Source organism: Nycticebus coucang, chromosome 12 (genome assembly GCF_027406575.1).
Source record: "Nycticebus coucang isolate mNycCou1 chromosome 12, mNycCou1.pri, whole genome shotgun sequence".
Classification (NCBI taxonomy): domain Eukaryota; kingdom Metazoa; phylum Chordata; class Mammalia; order Primates; family Lorisidae; genus Nycticebus; species Nycticebus coucang.
In genome coordinates, this window is record NC_069791.1 from 58,098,577 (window position 1) to 58,110,837 (window position 12,261).

Below are 12,261 nucleotides of genomic sequence, written 5' to 3' on the forward strand. Positions count from 1 at the left end.
AGGCAGGGACAGTATCTGTCTTGTTTCCCCAGCTCCTGGAATAGTGTGCTTGGTGTATAGGAGGTGTGCAATAAATATCCATCAAATGAATGAATAGATTCATCCAATAAATAAATAAACTGGATTCACATACCAATTCATTTTGCAGTGTGTCATTACCTCATCCTACATTTATATGTATACCAAATTTTATTTGAGACTGAACCAGGATGTCTAGTATCTCTCCATTTGTTTATAAGCATCCACAAAGACTAACCCCCAGTTTCTTCTAACCACCAGCTTAGACCATGTATCCTATATATATTTTCAGATGATAGTTCTGCTTAAGTTACCCTTTGTTGTACAACAAATCACCTCAAAATTTAGCAGCAAAAAATAAAAATAACTTACAGTTCTATGGTTTAGCAGTCTGGAATTCTCATATACTCACCTGGGGTCACTCATAATTACATCATCTGAAAGATTGGCATCATTGTTAATTTTATATCAACTCAACTGGGCTATGGTGCCCATATACGTGGTCAGACATTATTCTGCTGTTTCTGTTGAGTGTTCCGGGATAAGATATTATTTAAATCAGTGGACTTTAAGTAGATTGCCCTCCATAATGTGAATGGGGCCTCATCTAATGAACTGAGGGCCTGAACAGACCAAAAGACCTTTCCTGAGTAAAAAGGAATTTTGCCAGAAGATGGCCTTTGGACTTGAACTGAAACACCAGCTTTTTCCTAGTCTCTAGCCAGCCAACCCACACTGTCGATTTTTTACTTACCACTCTCTATAGTCAAGTGAACCAATCCCTTTAAATAAAGCTCTCTCTCTATACACACACACACACACACACACACACACACACACATATCCTGTTGGATCTTTTTCTCCAGAGAACCCTGACATTAATGTAACTGTGACCTCACTCACATGTCTGCCAGTTGGTCCTGGCTGTTAGCCAGAAATCCTTAGTTTCTATGTGGCTCCTCATCTCTGTATACTTAAACTGGGCTTTTTCATAGCATGGGGGTCTTCATTCCAAGAAAATGAAGTGAAATCAAAGGCCTAAGAATTACTCTGTCCTATTGTATTGATCAGAGCAAGCTATAGGACCAGCCTAGATTCGGGAGGTGCTAAATAGATCCCAATGTTTGATTGGAAGAATAACAATATCAGGTGGGCACGGTGGCTCACCCCTGTAATCCCAGCACTCTGGGAGGCTAAGGTGGATGGATTGCTTGACCTCAGGAGTCCACGACTAGCCTGAGCAAGAGCAAGACCCTACCTCTAAAATTAGCTGGGTGTTGTGGCAGGTTCCTGTAAACCCAGCTACTCCAGAGACTGAGGCAAGAGGTTTACTTGAGTCCAAGAGTCTGAGGTTGCTGTGAGCTATGATGTCTTGGTACTCAACCTAGGGCAACAAAGTTAGACTCAGTCTCACAAAAGAAAGAAAGAAGAAAGAAAAGAAAAGAAAAGAAAAGAATGATATCACATTACAAAGGGGTACAGACACAAGAAGGTGTAAATCATTGCATACAATTATTATAATGACTTACAACAAAGTACTACTACTTAAATCTGAAAAAAACTACATAATTCACAAAAAAATACTAGAATTCTAAGTAAAACAAGTCACAGAAATAATTTATTTTATTAAACATTCAATTAAAATGTAATGATTGGCTCAGCGCCTGTAGCTCAAGCAGCTGAGGCGCCAACCACATATACCAGAGCTAGCGGGTTTAAATCCAGCCTGGGCCTGCCAAACAACAATGACAACTACAACCAAAAAATAGCCGGGTGTTGTGATGGGTGGCTTTAGTCCCAGCTGCTTGGGAGGTGGAGGCAGGAGAATCGCTTGAGCCCAGGAGTTGGAGGTTGCTGTGAGCTGTGATGCCATAGCACTCTACCCAGGGTGATAGCTTGAGGCTCTGTCTAAAAAAAAAAAAAGTAATGATTTTGCTTTGGAATTATTAATAAGAGATGAGATTCTGATAGACCCTCAGTATAAACACAAATCTCTAAAAGCTTTGATTGATCTATTTATTTCCTATTATTCTTTCAAGTTATACTTACCTATTATTTTAAATTCTCTCTATAGTAGAATAAAAAAATCATGTTCTCAGGCAGTGCTTGTGGCTCAGTGAGTAGGGTGCCGGCCCCATATGCCGAGGGTGGCGGGTTCAAACCCAGCCCCGGCCAAACTGCAACAAAAAAATAGCTGGGCGTTGTGGCGGGCGCCTGTAGTCCCAGCTGCTTGGGAGGCTGAGGCAAGAGAATCGCGTAAGCCCAAGAGTTAGAGGTTGCTGTGAGCCGTGTGACGCCACAGCACTCTACCTGAGGGCGGTACAGTGAGACTCTGTCTCTACAAAAAAAAAAAAAAAATCATATTCTCAATTATTTTTCTTTTGCCACGGTACTTCTGAGAAAACTGTAGCATTTGCTTACACTAGCAGCTAAGTATATAAGAGAAGGGATAAATGAATGAATATCCCTCCCGGGGATGGAAGAAATTTCTCCAGTTTGACCCACCTCGGATTCTCATGCTCCCCTCAGGGAGGAAGGTGAATTTCAACCCGACACTTCACGTTCACTCCTTTGAGAATCACTATTTTTTTTTTAACTTTACCAACGTGATTTACTTTTAAGTAAAAAATAGGGAGTGAACATGCATCAAATTGAACTCTCGTTCACTGACCTGAGCACATCTTCGAACATGCTGATAAACAAATAAATCATACACAAGGCTCAGCACCTGTAGGTCAGCAGTTAGGGTGCTGGCCACATACACAGGCTGGTTGGCGGGTTGGAACCCGGCCCGGGACTGCTAAAAACAACAATGACAACTACAACAAAACAAATAGCCAGGCATTGTGGCCCCAGCTACTTGGGAGGCTAAGACAAGAGAATTGCTGAAGCTGGGCGGTGCCTGTGGCTCAGCAAGTAGGGCACTGGCTCCATCTACCAAGGGTGGCAGGTTTGAACCCGGGCCCCAGCCAAACTGCAACAAAAAAATAGCCGGGCATTGTGGTGGGTGCCTGTAGTCCCAGCTACTCGGGAACCTAAGGCAAGAGAATTGCCTAGGCCCAAGAGCTGGAGGTTGCTGTGAGCTGTGATGCGAAAGCACTCTGCCAAGGGCAACAAAGTGAAACTCTGTCGCTAAAACAAAAAAAAAGAGAGAGAGAGAGAATCACTGAAGCCCAAGAGTTTGAGGTTGCTGTGAGCTGTGACACCATGGCACTCTAACAAGAGAGACATAGTAAGACTCTCTCCCCACCCCACCCCCCAAAAAATAGGCTTGGCATCTGTAGCTCAAGCAGCTAGGACGCTAGCCACATACATAAGACCTGGCAGGTTCAAATCCAGCCCAGGCCCACCAAACAATGACAACTACAACTTAAAAATAGCTGGGCATTGTAGCAGACGCCTGTAATCCCAGCTACTTGGGAGGCTGAGGCAAGACAATCGCTTAAGCCCAAGAGTTTGAGGTTGCTGTGAGCTGTGATGCCACAGCACTCTACCCAGGGCAACAGATTGAGGCTCTGTCTCAAAAAATAACAATAATAATAATAATAATAAATTAAAAATAAAGACACACACACACAAGTAACAACCTACACAGCAGTCACCACCTTTTAAGACCAAAATTTTTACACAAACATACTGGCAAATAAAGCAAAATATTAGTATAAAGGAACATACTTATACATACATATGCAGACATATGCCAGAATCCAAAGTGACATGTAGACACATAACATAGGTGCTTATATACATCTACATAAACACAGCTCAATCAGATACAGCCCAGAGAGAAAATGATCTGTGAAACACATAATAATATCATGACCTTTTCAATAGCGATGAAAATTCAATAGTTAACAATGAAATTGAAACTAATAAAATATTTGTGCTTTAAATAAGAGAATAAAGAAAACAGATTCTAAAGTCACTCATTGCCACTGCATTTCTTTTAAGCTGATAATGTGAAGACAACTTCAAAGACTTAAGAGCAGGCTTGGCGCCTGTACCTCAGCAGCTAGGGCACCAGCCATATACACTGGAGCTGGTTCGAATCCAGCCTGGGCCTGCCAAACAACAATGATGACAACACCAACCAAAAGATAGCCTGTAGTCCCAGATACTTGTGAGGCTGAGGCAAGAGAATTGCTTAAGCCCAAGAGTTTGAGGTTGCTGTGAACTATGACATCACAGCACTCTACCAAGGGCAACATAGTGAGACTCTGTCTCAAAAATAATATTAAATAAATAAATAAAATAAAATAAAATAAAATAAATGCTGGTTTAGGCTAGGCACGGTGGTTCATGCCTAATCCTAGCACTATGGGAGGCCAAGGCAGGTGGATTGTCTGGGCTCAGGAGTTTCAGACCAGCCCGAGCAAAGCCAAACCCCTTTCTCTACCAAAAATAGAAAAACTAGCTGGTCGTTGTGGCAGGAACCTATAGTCTCAGTCACTCTGGAGGCGGAGACAAGAGGATCGCTAAGCCCCAGAGTTTGAGGTTGCTGTGAGCTGTGACAGCACAGCACTCTACCCAGGGCAACAAAGTCAGATTCTGTCTTGGGAAGGAGGGAGGGAGGATGGAAGGAAGGAAGGGCTGATTTATACTACCCTTTTTTTTATTTTTTTATTTTTTGAGATAGAGTTTCATTATGTCGCCCTCAGTAGAGTACTGTAGCATCACAGCTCAAAGCAACCTCAAACTCCAGGTGCTTGCCACAATGCCTGGCTATTTTTTTGTTGCAGTTGTCATTGTTGTTTTAGCAGGCCCAGGCCAGGCTCGAACTTGCCAGCCCCAGTGTATGTGGCCTGGGCCCTACTCACTGAGCTACGGGTGCCGAGCCCTTTTTTTTAAAATTTTTATAAATTTATTTGGTCTTTTCTTCTTTTTCCTTGGTTTTTTTTGTTTTGTTTTTTTTTTTTTGGTCAAGACAGAATTCTACCCTATGCCTAGAGCAGAGGGCAATGGCATCATAGCTCCCTGCAACTCAGACTTAGGCTGTGGGCATCCCACTGCAGCAGGCTCAGAAGCCACTGAGATTATAGGTGTGAGCCACTGTACCGGGCAAAAATTTTTGTTCTTTTTTTTTTTTTTTCTTACAGTTTTTGGCCAGGGCTGGGTTTGAACCCTCAACCTCCAGCATATGGGGCCGGCACCCTACTCCTTTGAGCCACAGACGCTGCCCTCAAAATTTTTGTTCTTAATTGACAAATAATTATTGTGTTATGCTAGAATTTGAATTAACATAACAAAGGATGGGAGGGCTGGCAGAGACCTGATTTAAAGAAACAAAAGAAAAGTATAACCCCCCCCCCCAAAAAAAGTATATAACCTATCAGGACAGCAGTCTTAACAACAGGGCCTTGCTTAGTAAATATTTAAGCATTTAAATTTTAACACTGGGGCGGCCCCTGTGGCACAGTGAGTAGGGTGCTAGCCCTATATACCAAGGGTGGCAGGTTCGAACGCGGCCCCGACCAAACAACAACAAAAAATTAATTTTAACATTGTGTATATGTTAGTAGGTTCCCTTAAAATGCTATAAAATAGGTTGGTTCTCTTACATACTTAAACATTGTAAAAAATCAGATGTAGTTGACGAATCTTCAATTTCTTTTCTTTTCTTTTTCTTTTTTTTTTTTGAGACAGACTCTCACTATGTTGCCCTCAGTAGAGTGCTGTGGTGTCACAGCTCTCAGCAACCTCAAACTCTTGGGCTTAAGTGATTGTCTTGCCTTAGCCTCCCAAGTAGCTGGGACTACAGGTGCCCACCACAACGCCTGGCAATTTTTTTTTTCAGTTGTCATTGTTGTTTAACTGGCCCAGGCCAGATTCAAACCCACTAGCCTCAGTGTATGTGCTCAGCACTGTAACCACCATGCTATGGGCGCTGAGCCAAGAAACTGTCTCTATTTAAAAAAAAAAAATAGAAAAATTAGCCCAGCATAGGGGCAAGGCACCTGTACACCCAGCTACTTGGGAGGCTGAGACAAGAGGATCGCTCGAGCCCATGAGTTTGAGGTTGCTGGGAGCTATGATTATGCTACTGTACTCCAGCTAAGATGACAAAGCAAAATTCTGTATGAAAAAAAGTTATTTCCAGCTTGGCGCCCATAGCACAAAGGTTACGGTGCCAGCTATACGGGTTTGAACTAAGGGTGGTGGGTTCGAACCCAGTCTGAGCCAGCTCAACAACAATGACAACTGCAACAAAAAATAATCGGGCATTTTGGCGAAAGCCTGTAGTCCCAGCTACTTGGGAGGCTGAGGCAGGAGAATCGCTTAAACCCAAGAGTTTGAGAATGCTGTGAGTTGTGATACCACAGCACTCTGCCGAGAGCAACATAGTGAAACTGTCTCTAAAAAAAAAGAGAGGCTTTTTTAGAGACTCAGTGGCTCAGTGAGTAGGGCGCCGGCCCCATATACCCAACGTGGCGGATTCAAACCTAGCGCCAGCCAAACTGCAACAAACTGCAACATAGCTGGGCATTGTGGCAGGTGCCTATAGTCCCAGCTACTTGGGAGGTTGAGGCTAGAGAATTGCCTAAGCCCAGGAGCTGGAGGTTGCTGTGACCTGTAATGCCACGGCACTCTACCGAGGGTAACAAAGTGAGACTCTGTCTCTAAAAAAAAAAAAGAGAGAGAGAGAAAGAAAGAAGAAAAAATAATAAAATTTATTTCCAAATTCTTATGAAACATTACCATGTATCATTGAATTAATCCTCTCCTTTCTAATTTTCTTTTATACACCTTCTTGACATTTAGATAATGGACCTATTACTCTATGTTCAAATTTCTTGTATAAATATAATCTCTTAACAAAGCTTTTCTATAAGTATATAGTTTTTCCTCTCCTGAAATACTATTCCACACTAATTATACTTTATTATGGGCTACACTGTTACCTTAAAGTTCCATGAATTTATTTTAGTTTAGTTTAGTTTAGTTTTTGAGACAAAGTCTCACTTTATCACCCTCAGTAGAGTGCCATGGTGTTATAGCTCACAACAACCTCAAACTCCTGGGCTCAAGTGATTCTCTTGCCTCAGCCTCCCAAGTAGCTGGGACTACAGGTGCCCACCACAATGCCCGGCTATTTTTAGAGATGGGGTCTTGCTCTTGCCCAAACTGGTCTGGAACCCGTAAGCTCCTGTAAACCACCTGCCTCAGCTTCCCAGAGTGCTAGGATTACAAGCGTGAGCCACTGCACTCAGCCAAGTTCCATGAATTAAAAAAATATATATATATTGGCACATTCTTCATATCTAACTGATAGGTTTCGGGGGGGAGGTTGTTTGTTTGAAGCAGGGTCTCACTCTGTCACCAGGCTAAAACTCAGTGCCATGATAATAGCTCACTGCAACCTTAAACTCCCAAGCTCAAGAGATCCTCTTGGTTAGGCCTCCTGGGACTACAAGTGCCCAATACCATGCTCAGCTATGTAATTGATAGTTTTATTTTTATCTCTTCTTTGAGATCATCAATAAATATATTTGTACCTAAAGAAGGGGTACATAATTATCCCCCTCCATTGTCCCCTCTTAAAGTGTTGACAGCTCCCACTTGACCAAGAGTGAGACACCCATCTTTACTGAATGTAAAAAATGGCCCATACCTGTCATTATAGCATTCTGGGAGGCCCAAGCCACAGGCCTGCTTGAGCTCAGGAGTTCCAGAACAGATTGATTGAGCTAGAGCAAGGCCCTTATCTCTACTAAAAATAGAAAAACTAGTTGGCTGATGCCAGGGGATTGCTTGAGCCCAAGAGTTTGAGGTTACTGGGGGATAGAATGTCAGGGCACTCTACCCAGGGCACAGAATGAGACCCTGTCTCAAAGAAAAAAAAAAAAGAAAAAGAAAAATTAGCCGGGTATTGTGGCAATAGCCTGTAGTCCCGGTTACTCAAGAGGATGAGGCAGGAGGGTCACTTGAACCCAGGAGTTTAAGGTTGCTATGAGCTAGACTGACACCATGGCACTCTACCCTGAGCAACAGAATAAGATTCTGTCTGAAAAAAAAAAAAAAGTGGGTGGCGTCTGTGGCTCAGTGGGTAGGGGGCTGGCCCCATATACCGAGGGTGGCAGGTTCTAACCCAGCTCCGGCCAAATTGCAACAAAAAAATAGCCGTGCATTCTTGTGGGCACCTATAGTCCCAGCTGCTCAGGCAGATGAGGCAAGAGAATTGCCTAAGCCCAGGAGTTGGAGGTTGCTGTGAGCTGTGACACCATAGCACTCTACTGAGGGTGACAAAGTAAGACTCTGTCTCTTAAAAAAAAAAAAGTGTTAACAAAAAAAGAAAAAGAAAGAAAATGTTGATAACTTGTCTCCAATCAGAATACTTAAACACTAGTATTTAGTCTATGTCTACCTTCTCTCAAAGGGATCCAAGATATTAGTACCATTTACTTGAATGTGACTTACATTTATGATTTATTTTTAGAGACAGTCTTCACTTTGTCCCCCACGGTAGAGTGCTGTGGTGTCACAGCTCACAGCCACCTCCAGCTCCTGAGCTTAGGTGATTCTCTTGTCTCAGCCTCCCGAGTAGCTGGGACTACAGGCGCCCACCACAATGCCTGGCTATTTTTTTGTTGCAGTTTGGCCAGGGCCGGGTTTGAACCTGCCACCCTCAATATATGGGACCAGTGCCCTACTCACTGAGCCACAGGCACCACCCAACATTTACGATTTTTTTAATGAATTCCTGAACGCTTAAATAATCCACCCACCTCTGCCTCCCAGAGTGCTGGGATTACAGGCATGAGCCACCACACCCAGCTTGGGTTTTCATTTTATATCCTATATCACAGGAGGGATAAATGACAAAGTGTTTTCATTCCCTAAAATAAATAGTTAAACTATCAAAGTGTACTGTAAAGAAAAATATTTAGCTAGGCAAAACATGTCTAAATCTGTTTAACCAAAATAATTGTTTAACTTGTACTAAGAGCTTCTAATTAAAAAAAAAAAAATTGGGTGAAGTATTCTTTCATAATTAATTTGGACTAGCCCAGATTTATTTATTTATTTATTTATTAGAGACAAAGTCTCACTTTGTCGCCCTTGATAGAGTGCCGTCGCAACACAGCTCACAGCAACCTCCAACTCCTGCGCTTAGGCGATTCTCTTGTCTCAGCCTCCAGAGTAGCTGGGACTACAGGCGCCCGCCACAACACCCAACTATATTTTTTTGTTTGCAGTTTGGCCAGGGCTAGTGCCTTGCCCACTGAGCCATAGGCGCCACCAGCCCAGGTCTATTTAAAAGACATTATCAAAAAAAAAAAAAAAAGACATTATCAATGATCTGCTATATCATAGATGGCTTCATAGAGGATAAATGTGGAAATTAGGAGAAGAAACCAACATTTCTTGAGAAGTGTTGTTCTTCACATCTGAGGGCTTAACTTTTAAGTTGGAGGCCATGAGTTTGTAGTGATATCATTTCCTACTATGAAAGTTGATTATACAGTTGACTTGGTGCCCGTATCACAGTGGTTATGGTGTCAGCCACATACACTGAAGATGGTGGGTTCAAACCCAGCCCTGACAACTGCAACAAAAAATAGCTGGGTGTTGTGGCGGGCACCTGTAGTCCCAGCTACTTGGGAGGCTGAGGAAAGAGAATCGCTTAAGCCAGGGGTCCTCAAACTTTTTAAACAGGGGGCCAGTTCACTGTCCCTCAGACAGTTGGAGGGCCGGACTATAGTTTAAAAAAAATAAACTATGAACAGGGCGGCACCTGTGGCTCAGTGAGTAGGGCGCCAGCTCCATATACCAAGGGTGATGGGTTCAAACCCAGCCCCAGTCAAACTGCAACAACAACAACAACAAAAATAGCCAGGCGTTGTGGGAGGCGCCTGTAGTCCCAGCTACTCAGGAGACTGAGGCAAGAGAATCGCCTAAACCCAGGAGTTGGAGGTTGCTGTGAGCTGTGACGCGATGGCACTCGACTGAGGGTGATAAAGTGAGACTCTGTCTCTTAAAAAAAAAAAAAAACTATGAACAAATTCCTATGCACACTGCACATATCTTATTTTGAAGTAAAAAAACAAAATGGGAACAAATACAATATTTAAAATGAAGAACAAGTAAAGTTAAATCAACAAACTTACCAGTATTTCAATGGGAACTATGGGCTTGCTTTTGGCTAATGAGATGGTCAATGTCTGATTCCATATTTGTCACTGCTAGTCATAACAAGTGATGCAAGTGTGCATCAGTTAGTCTAGATCTGGTTGGAGATTTCAGATGTTTCATTCTGGAAAAAGTCTGTTCACAGACATAAGTGCTACCAAAGATGGTTGCCATTTTGAGTGCATGGTTCCTGACATTAGGATATGTCTCAGAGGGGAGAGGTGCATAGAAATTAGGAAGGCTGCTTGACTTAAATGCGTCTTTCAGAGAATCACAATTCTGCAGTTCAGCCAGTTCCATTTGGTAAATCATATCCACATTTTCAATGTCAATAGAAAATGGGTTATGGAAAAGCTGTAGGTCCTGTTCATGGAGATGAAGCTCTTTAAATCTAAATTGGAACTCCTTTTGCAACTTTTCCAGTGAATCCATACATGTTTTATTTAGGAATGCAACCAATGGATTTTCTGCTAACAGATTTTGAGTTGTGGGGAGATGGCAGAAATTTTCCTCCTTCACTTGTTTGATGAGGAGGCCTAATTTTACTTCAAATGCTTTCACATGTGATTGCACATCACAGATGAGCTTCCCCTTTCCTTGAAGTTGCACATTGAAACTGTTGAGTAGCTCTGTTACATCTGTAAGAAAGGCAAAGTGCCATTTCCATTCTGCATCATTGAGCTCTGGTACTTGTTTTTTGAAAGCAGAAAAGCTGTAATCTGTGGAAGTAAGTCATAGAAATGTTTCAAAACTCTCCCTCAACTCAGCCAATGGACTTCTGTGTGGTATGGAACATCTGCACAGGCAACATTTAGCTCAGACAGAAATTCCTGAAATTGTCTGTGGTTTAGTGCATTACCTCTAATGAAGTTAACACAAGATACCACGGTTTTCATAACAGAGTCCCACTTCAGTGATTTACTACACAGCACTTGTTGGTGGACAAGGCAGTGTGTGGCTATTGGATGAGAATGGTTATGTCTGTCCATCTCTTGGTTAACGTGAGCAGTTACTCCTTTGTCAACCCCACCATGCTAGGAGCACCATCAGTTGTCACAGTGGCTAGTCAAGTTTTGCCTAGTCCAGCTCCAAACTATTCACAGTTTGGCAAACCTTTTCATTAATATCCTCTCCTGTAGTTGTTCCTTTGATGCTTTGCAGTGCAGCAAGCTCTTCTGTGACTTCAAAATAGTCATTCGTCTCATGAATAAAAATTAGAAGTTGTGCAGAATCACGAACATCATTACTTTTGTCAAGTACCAAGGAAAAATAGGAAAGTTTTTTTGCGGAGTTTTGCAAATGCTGATGCAAATTGTCTCCCATTTCTTCAATCCTTCGTGTAATTGAGGGTCCTGAAAGACTCACTGTACTAAATAAATTGGCCTTCTCTGGACACATCACTTTGGAAACAGAAAGAAGTCATTCTTTAACAAATTCTCCCTCCACGAATGGTCTGCCAGTGCACGCTATTAGCTTGGCAACTTGAAAACTTGCTCACAGTGATGAAGCATTTAGCTGTTTCTGCTTCACAAAAGTATTTTGCTGAGTTGTCAATGTATATTTCAGTTTTAATATTTTATCTTTTCTCACTTCTCCGACCAAACAATCATATTTATCTTTATGTTGAGTTTGATAGTGTCGACGCAAATTGTATTCTTTGAACACAGACACTATATTCTGGCATATGAAACACACAGCTCTATCCTTGTACTGCATGAAAAAGTAATCATAAGTCCACTGTGCTTTGAATATCCTACACTCTGAGTCAATTTTTCTCTTTCTTCATATCATTGTTTCCTAGGGATTCCAAATTGCTATTAGTAAAATACCTATATATATATATATATATTGCTCCAAAAACAATATACCAGCAATAACTTTGCCCACACAGAGACATATATAGACTGCACTGCCCATCAATGCAGTCTGATCAGTGCCCGTCAATGCAGTCTGATCAGTGTCCATCAATGCAGCCTTGCCAGTCCACATCATTTCAGCCTTGCCAGCGCCCATACAGTGGAACTTTGCTTTTACCTCAGGCTCACACTGGTGCAGTGCAGGACGGGCACAATTACAGAGCTGGTTCCTCCACCACCTTTCCAGTTCGCACTACCC